The sequence below is a fragment of the Durio zibethinus genome, chromosome 20 (assembly GCF_047325235.1).
Source record: "Durio zibethinus cultivar Kanyao isolate XHJ-2024 chromosome 20, ASM4732523v1, whole genome shotgun sequence".
NCBI classification, from domain to species: domain Eukaryota; kingdom Viridiplantae; phylum Streptophyta; class Magnoliopsida; order Malvales; family Malvaceae; genus Durio; species Durio zibethinus.
The window spans coordinates 8,961,601-8,971,644 of NC_143181.1; positions in this window are offsets into that span (position 1 = coordinate 8,961,601).

Below are 10,044 nucleotides of genomic sequence, written 5' to 3' on the forward strand. Positions count from 1 at the left end.
TCTGTCCCCATTGCTTTAGGGAAGGAGATTTAGTGCTGAAAAAGATCCTTCCAAATCAACATGATAATCAAAGAAAATGGACACTAAATTGAGAAGGCATGTATGTGGTGAAAAAGGCCTTTTTTGATGGGGCATTGATTTTGGCAGAGATGGATGGAAGTGATTTATCTACTCCGATAAACTCAGATGCTGTGAAGAAATATTTTGCTTCGAAGAAAAAAAAAGTAGAAAATGAAAAAATAATGACTCATCTAAGCTGAAAACCTAAAAAAGGTGACTTGGATGTGAAGAAGAAGCATCATTCCGTAATACAGGGGCAAGTGTAGTTTGATGAACTTTGAAGGATCAAGGAAGTCATCTAATTTAGTTTTAGGAAAAGAATTTGGGAATATTTTATTCATGATTATCTTATGATCATTATTTGAGCACCTTTGTTTCAACTTAAATACTTTGTCATGCACTTGTTACCAGTCTAATAAAATATGTTATCTTTCTTTTGGAAATAACACCTATCAATTTCTTTATTCTCATTTTTTATCCGCCATACGAATAGAAGAAATGTGTGATTACATTTTATTGGTCTTGGACTTAAAATGATGAAAAGAAAAACAAACATGAAAGATCTTAGCATTACTTTTTAAAAGTTGATAAAGGCAAATGAAAAAGGATGAGAAAAGCATGACAAGATATTAATGTTGCAGACTTTTGAAGAAGAAAAATATTGTGGTCAGATGTTAAGAACAGATTGGTCATATAAGAATTCTGATAAAAGAAGCCAAAAATGAGAGATTTCGAGAACCTTTTTACTACAATGAAAAATTTTGATTGCATTACATTTAAAGCACTCAGTATATACATCCATGAGTATTTTAATAAGGACAGAGCTTTCCATTTCCTAATCAAACAAAAGATTTCAAAAGAGAGAAATTTACTTATTCAAAGATGAGAACTCAATTTGAAAAACATATGAGAGATTTTAAAGTTGTTGAGCCTCTATTGAGAGGAGCTCTTTTCAAAATGAGATTTTAATGTTGTTGAGCCTCTACTAAGAGAAGCCCTTTTCAAGATAAAATTTTAAAGTTGTTGAGCCTCTACTGAGATGAGCTTTTCCAAGATAAGATTTTAAAGTTGTTGAGCCTCTGTTGAGAGGAGCCCTTTTCAAAATGAGATTTTAAAGTCGTTGAGCCTCTGTTGAGAGAAGCTTGTTGTTGAGCCTCTGTTGAAATGAGCTTTTTCAAGAAAAATTTTAAAGTAGTTGAGCCTCTATTAAGAAGAGCTTTTTCAAGATGGATTTTAAAGTTATTGAGCCTCTGCTGAAAGAAGCTTTTCCAGATAAAATTTTAAAATCGTTGAGCCTTTGCTGATAGGAGCCATTTTCAAGATGGAATTTTTAAAGTTATTGAGCTTTTGTTGAGAGGAGTCTTTTTTCAGATTTTAAAATTTTAAAGTTGTTGAGCCTTTGTTGAGAGGAGCTTTTTCAGATGAAATTTTTAAAGTCATTGAGCTTCTGCTAAGAGGAGCCATTTTCAAGATGAGATTTTTAAAGTTGTTGAGCCTCTGCTGAGAGGAACCCTTTTTAAGATGAAATTTTTAAAGTTGTTGAGCCTCTGATGAGAGGAGTCTTTTTCAGATTTTAAATTTTCAAAAGTTGTCAAGCTTCAAGTGAGAGGAGCATTTCGATTTGAAAAAAAAATACTTTTTGAGTAGTCTATGTTCAAAAAAAAAAAAGACAAAAAAGGAAAGAAAAATCTATTTGGATTTTGGATAAAATTGTTGTCTTTATCTATGCCCTATTATTGATTATCAGCAATGTGCAAAGAGGGGTAGCTGTGGACATCAAATTTGTCAGGCAAAAAAAATATTATTAAATATAAAATACAAGAAAAATACAAAATACCAAAAAAAAGAAAAAAAACAAACAAACAGAATAGAAAAAAAGGGGATGGCAGTGGTGCCTTCCTCGGCACCACTACCACTATGCCCTACCTCTCCTTCTTATCACCATACCCTACCCTCCACCCCTCTGATCACCCATCTCACTGACAGCTACTACCCTTACTGTTAAATAAGACAAAAATAAATAAAGGCAGCATGGGGCTCGTGCTTGCACCCCATACCGAGCCTCATGCCATTCACTACTAGAGCTTTATAAATAAAGCTCTTAGCCGAATAAAAAAAGAAGGGAGAGGAACGAAGAATGAAGAAAACCTTGCAAAAAAAAAGACTTTTCTGCCAAAAAAAAATACCAAAAAAATACAAAAAAAAAATTCAATCCCCTGGAATGGGAAACCCAACGTCGAGAGTTCCTGCACAAAGAAAATAAAAAGAGTCAGTTTCAAAAAAAAAAAAGAAAATAAAAAATGAAGGTTTGACCAAAATTTCACTAGCAGATCTGGGAAATTTTAGACACTTTTTGGTGAAAAGAAGGCTGGATCTGTATTTAGGGTGTTGAGGGAAACATTTTAAGAAATTTTAGAATTTTTCAACACCGACTATAGCAATCGGAGTTCATCGTCAGCGAGGACTGCGGCGGCCATCGTGATGGACGGCCATCGGACCCAGGTCAACCTAAAAAAAAAAAAGAGAAAAAAATGTTTTTTTTCTAAGGAAATGGTGAAAATGACCAAACAAAAAATTTAGCACCTTTTATATAAACTGCCAAAACCAAAACATCGTTGTTTTAAGCACCCAGGATCCGCACATCTACTCGTGACCTGACCCGAGGTCCGCGCACCCTACTCGCGACCCGTTTCCTTCATCAGCCTCTGACCGATCCGACTGAACCGAAATCGAACCGTTGAACTTGACTCGCATTGAAACTGAACTGCTAAACGTGATCGAACCGCTGACGCCAGACCGAATCGTCGAACTGAACAGCGTGTTGACCGGTCTCGTTCAAGTAAAAAAAAAATTTTTTTTGAATTTTTTAATATTATTTTATTAATATTTATGTATATTAAAATATTTATATTTGTTAGATTAAATGATGAAATATTATTTTTTATAATTTTGTTAACTTTTAAAATGAACTTTAAAAATAAAAAAATAAACTTAATAATAATACCAAAATAATAAAAATGCAAGAAAAAAGAAATTTTTATCCAACGATTAAATTCAAAGGTATTTCAAGTAGTGATGCCTACGAAATCTGTAGGTGAGAAGATTTTTTTTAAATATTACTAGCGTATTGGAGTATTTATATAAAAATTTTCAATGCAATAAAAAGTTTTTTTTCTTATAAAATAATAACAATAAAATTAACTAATAAATTAAAAATAGGTAATAAAAAATGAGAAAAAAAGGAAATTTTGTTCAATGATGGGATTCTAAAAGTATTCCAAGTAGAAATGCTTTAAGAAATCCTTAGGTGAGAATATTTTTTGTAAAATATTACTAGTGTATTGGAATATTTATAGAAAATCTTCAATATAATTAAATTCTTTTTTTCTTCAAAATTTCAATTAAAAATAAATATTAATAAAATAATTAATAAAATTTCTAACAAAGGAGAATAAAATGTGTGCATCAATATGGTAATATTTTGCATTGCATGCATGACATTTTTTTTACGAAAAGTAAATTTGAGCCTTCGAGGATGAGATTCTAAGGTATTTTGAGAAGTAATGCCTAAGAAATCTCTAGGTGAGAAAAAGTTCTTCTAATGTGACCAACGTACTGAAACATTTTAAAAATTATTTCAATAAAAAAGTTTTAATTTATTTTTCTCGAGAATAAAATTTTCTTCTAATAAATTAAAAATCAAGGAAATTATTTTTCAAACATAAAAAATTGGACTATTTTTATCAAAATCAAAGGATAACACGTTGTTAATTGGTATCGTTTTTAACGGGCGCTGTAGGGGTGTTAATCCTTTCCTACGCGTAACTGACTCCCGAACCCAGACTGTTTCGCAGACCGTAAAATTATCTTTTTAATAAATTTTAATTAATTTTAAAACTTTATTAAAATGATATGTTTTAGTAGGTAGCCAATCGCACCTAGCCAAAAAAAGATTGGTAGCGACTCCGTTATTTTTTATTTCATTTCCAAATTCGTCGGACGGATACAAAACCGTTACGACATCATAATTTTAAAAGTAAGTAAATTAAAAAAAATATATTTGTGTGAAAACGTAAATGATGGTATTATCAGATAGCAAGTAACAATTAAAGAAAAAGAAATGCAAACAAGTGCAAATAGTAACAAATAAATGTATGTAAGCCAATAAATGTTGTGTATGATAATGAAGTGTAAATTTGAAATTAGATTCTTAAATATAATGAGACCACCTTAACTCCACATCATCTAGGCAGAGCTTTAGTGTGACCATTTATATTTAAGATCCCATTTTATTATTACTCTCATTTTATTATTAAACAATTATTAACCCATTGTTAAAGAGAATTAAGGACTTATGAGAAAAACTTAATGGAATAGGATTTCTTTAAATACCCCATCATCTAGGCGACATTCGAGAACAAATTAATCCACTTAAGATCTTCGCACGTATCCTCAAATTTTCAAAAAGGTTTTGAGTATAGGTTTAGGTTGAGGTTTTAAGATTTGGTGAGTTTCGGGCAATGATTCGAGATTTTGTACCAAATTTGAGGTTTTCAGAATTTTGAATTTTAAGGTTTTGGATTTTAGGGTTTAGGATTTCGAATTTTAGGGTCAGTTTTAGGATTTGAGGGTCGATTTTTATGATTTTTGAAAATTTATTAAAAATCTTCATGTATTTCCCTTTTTATGAAAACTTATTTTTAATAATAACATTAATTTTATTATTAATATTAATAATATTATTATTAATTTTAATTTTTTATACCTTTTATTAATTTTCTTTTTATAATTCTCCAACATCTAGACAGAATTATTTTTAGAAGTGTGTTTTTATTCTTTCCAACATCTAAGCAAGAAAAATAAAATAATAATAAAAATTCAATTTTTATTACTATTTTTTAGATTATTATTATTTTTTAAGTATTTTTAATATATATATTTTAATTATTATCTTACTTGTTTTCATTTTTGTTATTATTAAAACAACTAAATATTTATTCTAAAAAATTTTAAAATTTATCATGCATAAATATATATAAAAAAACTCAAAATAACAAAAATAATAATATATAAAAAAATTAGAAAATTCAAAAAAAAAAAAATCTTAACCGGACCGATCAATGGTTCGGTCAATGACGATTCGACTGGGCCAAAAACAAGGGCGATTCAGTAAGCGGTTTGGTTGAACCAATTGAGTGACGGTTCAACGCACGATTCAATTGAGCCGATTCAAGGCTGGTTGAGCGGGTTGGCGGGTCTCCCATGCTTAAAAATCCTAAGTCTTTCAGATGCCCAAGAAACCCCAAGTCTCCCATGCCCAGAAACCTCTAGCTCCCATGCCACAAAACCCAGCTCTTCGCATACCCTAACCCTCAAAATTTCAGCCTCCGCATACCCTATAACAACCCTCACTAGGCACCCTTGACCTTAGTCGAGCATCAGTTGACTCAGACCCCATTCCCATAGACTCTAGCACCTATCAAAAAGCAAACAAATAAAAAAAAAAAAACAACATAATCTTCCCTATAAAGAGGAACAATCAATGTCGAGCTACCTACAAAAAGAAAAAAAATCAGTTTTGGTTTAATAAAATGAACACCAAAACTTTAAACCCTGATCTACGCCAATTGGGGTTATTTCCCTAAAAAATAAAAAAGGCAAATTTGGGCTTAGAGGATTGAAAGAAGTTTTTGGGAAAATTTTAGCATTTTTCGATCACCGACGACCACTAACGGCGAATGGCAATCGGCAGCGCACAATCATTTTTTAGGTTTTTGGCTGGTGAAAGTTGAGAGAAAAAAAAGAAGAAAGTTGACTTTTATATAAAAAAACAAAACCTAAAATGATGTCGTTTTAGGCAAAGGAAGAATCCCCGCATGCTCGTGACCCAACCCAGCATCCGTTCAACTCAACCCGTAGACCTGCCTCCATTAGTAGCCCTGACCCGGTTCAACTAGACTGGACCAAACCACCGAATCGATCGAACTGAAGTTGATTGAACCATTGACCGGTCTGGTTCAAGTAAAAAAATTTTTATTTTTATTGCTTTTATATATATATTATTTATATAAATTTTAGCTTTATTATTGTTATTTATGCATGTTTAAAAATTTTTAAAATTTATTAGAATAAATATTTGTTGTTTTATAATAATAATTAATAATAATAATAAGGATAATAACAACAATAATAAAATAATGATTTCAAAACTTTTGATTTTTTAAAATATTTTTTAAAAGAATAATAACCCAAGTATTAAATAATAATAATAGAAAATATATAAAATGATTATCGAATAAAATAGTAATAAGAAAAATTTTCCTACCTAGATGTTGGAGGAAATATAATCGTGTTTTAAATAATGATAATTTCGAGATGTTAGGAAATTATTAAAAAAACCAATAAATAAATTAATAATATTATTAATACTAATTTGTTATAAAAAATATATATATAAGATTTTTTTAAAATTAAGTTTTGAAAATCATAAAAACCAAACTTGCTTTGAAAGTCTACTTAGATGTTGGAAATTTTTAGATATGTTTGTGTTTTTAAAATTCAAAACCCTCCAAACACTAAAACTAAAACCTTAAACCCTTTAAACCCTAAAATCAAAATCTTAAACATTTTAAACCTTAAAATCAAAACCTTAAATCCCAAACTCTAAAATCAAAACCCTAAACCCTAAAACTAAAACCTTAAACCTCCAAATCAAAATACTAAAACCCTAAACCTTTTAAACCATAAAATCAAAATCCTAAAATAAAAACCCTAAAAACTGAAAACCCTAAAACCCTAAACCCTCAAATTAAAACCCTAAAACCTTAAACCCTCAAATTAAAAGCCTAAAACCCTAAACCTAAAAAAAATTTAAAACTTTTAAACCCTCTACAACCCTAAATCTATGCTCAAGATCATTCTAAAACTCTAAGGATACGTGCAAAAATCTCAAGTGGAGTAATTTATTTTTGAATGCTGCCTAGATGATAGGGTATTTAGGAAACTTTATTCCATTAAGTTTTTCATGGGAGTCCTTAATTCGCTTCAACAATAAGATCATAAGCTTTACTAAAAAAATAATAATAAAATGAGATTTTAAATAGAAATAATCGTATCTAAGCTCTATTTAGATGTTGGAGAGTCAATGTGGTCTTATTATATTTAAGAGTCCATTTTTAAATTTCATTTCATCACATTGCATAACATTTAGCGACATACATATGTCATCATATTATTGTTGGCACTCATTTTGCATTTCTTTATCTTTAATTTTTACTTACTACCTGATAATACCATCATTTACTTTCTCATATAAAGTGTTTTACAAAACAAAAAAAAAAAGAAAACACGTATTTTAAAATTATGATATTATAAAATAAAACAAAAATAACATTTCGAAGGAAATAATTCTTGATACTCTGCCTATATGTTAGAAAGTCACCAACAATCATATTTTACAAAGAGTGTTATTTTCATTTTAAAGGAATATTGTGTTAAATCTTAAGCGAAAAGAATTTTTTTAAATTCTGCCTAGATGTTAGAGAATTTTAAGATAATTATTTAACTTAAAGATTTCCTTAATATTTCTAAATAAAGAATTTTAGAAAAAAAAATTTTTAAATGAAGGGAATTAGTATTAAATTTCAAGTCAAAACCATTTCATCCAACATCGAAAGTAATGCATGATTAAGTGGTATCAATGTATGGGCGTTGTGGGGTTGCTAATCTTTTCCCATCTTTTTGATAAACTTTAAACTTTCTTTTATAGTTTTATTAAAAAGGTAAACTTTTGAATGACCAATCATACCCTAAAAAAGATTGGTAGTAATTCCCTTATTTTTTCTCAATTTTAAAATTTTTTATGCCTGACAGTTCCAAAACTATTATGACAATGATTCATTGACTAAATCTGAGTTAGATCATTATTTGAAAGATAAAGTTTTGCCAAGAACTCTAGATTTTAATATATTAGCTTGGTGGAAAAGTGGTGGACTCTATAACCCAACTTTACAAAGAATTGTTAGGGATATCTTGGCTATTCCAGTTTTCAATGTACCTTCATAATCTACCTTCAGTAGTAGCGGTAAATTGGTGAGTTCTCATCACAATAGGCTTCATGTAAATACTTTAGAAATACTAATGTGTGTTCAAAAGTGGTTGTTGAAAGATCTATAAGGTAATGGATTTAATAAAAAAAATTAGTGATTTTATTACATTATAATTTAATGTATAACTTTAAATGATATTTTTTTTAGTCAGATCTTTAAAAGAAAATAATGCATATTATGGCTTTGTTCATGATGATGTTGAAAGTGAAGAAGAGATACAATAGGTATATATTATAGACACATTGATAAAATTTTTTTTATGTATTTAGTTTATGTTAACTGTTTAACACTATTTATAAGTGTTATTTTACTAATGATAAGTGTTTCTTTTATTTAATTTTGAATGGGCTTATTTTATGATGAATTTATGTGTTCATCAAGTGAAATTCTCAAAATTTTTAAGATATATCATTTAAAATATTATTTTTGCTAAAGTTTTTTTATGATTTTTATTTTGTGAATATTTGTGATTTAGATTTGTATTTGCATTAGTGTTTATAAATATTTGTTTTTGTTTTCACATGTGAATGGTTAAGTTTTTACTTAGTTTAAAAAATATTAAAATGTTTATTTTTAATGTTTTTAAAAAATTATGGTATAGGGATTACTCATACCCATTAGTTCTTGAGGGGATAGGGCTGAGTCAAGTTACAAATTCGAGAATGGGGACAAGGATATGGAAAAATTTAAATTTCAAGGATAGGAGTAGGGAATGCTTTACCCCAAAACCTATTTTGTTGACATCTATAAAAGGAACCTAGAAATAAGAATAAGTGAACAACCCACAACTAGTGAGATAGCTATAACCTAGAAACAATAAACTGAGTACACAATCAAACATAGGCAATCACTACAATACACAAAGATAAACCTAGTAAGCTAAAATATCATTAGAAACCAATACACATAACCAACAAAACACAAAATTTTCAACAATTCGAACACAATTCCTTAAAGAAAAACCACAAAAGAAAAAAATAAAAAAAACAAAAAAAAGTTTTGGTATTTTTTATTTGAGTGTTTTAGGCAATTTCAAATTTGTGAAAGAAAGAAAGGAAAGAAAAGCATGTGGTGGTCAGACAGTGAATAATACTAGGATCAGTGGTAATAAAAATGGTTAGAGGCTTTAAAGTTTTTCTTGTAAGATTTTTGGCCAGTAAAAAATGAGAAGAAACAAAAAAAAGAAGGCTAGATTGAAGTCGAATAGTGGCTAATTAAGGAAGAATAGGTAGTGATTTTCGGTGGTTTAGACAACTTGGGTTTCTAGTTAGTCTCCTTGAAGTAAGAGAGTGAGAAGTAGCCCCAAGAAAGCAAGTATGCTTCTTTATAACAATTTCTCATCATTTCACAGCTTTGATAGTGGCACAAGTATGCTTATTTTGTCGACAAATTGAGTAAGTATGCTACTTTGTCACAATTTGTCATACTCTCATAGCTTTGATAATGGCACAAGTATTTATGGATCTAATATTCAAGCTACATTGAATGCCTAACTTTATTGTTTGTTAAATTGATAAGATTTTTATGGATAGGTTTTGGCATGAGCTTTTCAAAAAGTATGGAATTTTTCTAAACATCCCTATTACCCACCATCCTTAATTGAATAGGCAAATAAAAATGGTTAATTGATGTTTAGAAACCTATTTGAGATACAAAGTGAGTGAAACACCAAGGGAATGGTGCAAATGGTTACCATTAACAGAATGATGGTACGACACTAATTATCATTTTGCTATCAACATTAGCCCATATAAGGTGGTGTATGGACAACCACCTCTCTCGCATTTGCCTTGCTTGGCACTAGTAAGAGACTTTTTGGTAGGAATGATAGACATAAGCCTACAAGTTAGAGAATGTGCTATACAAAAGTTGAAGT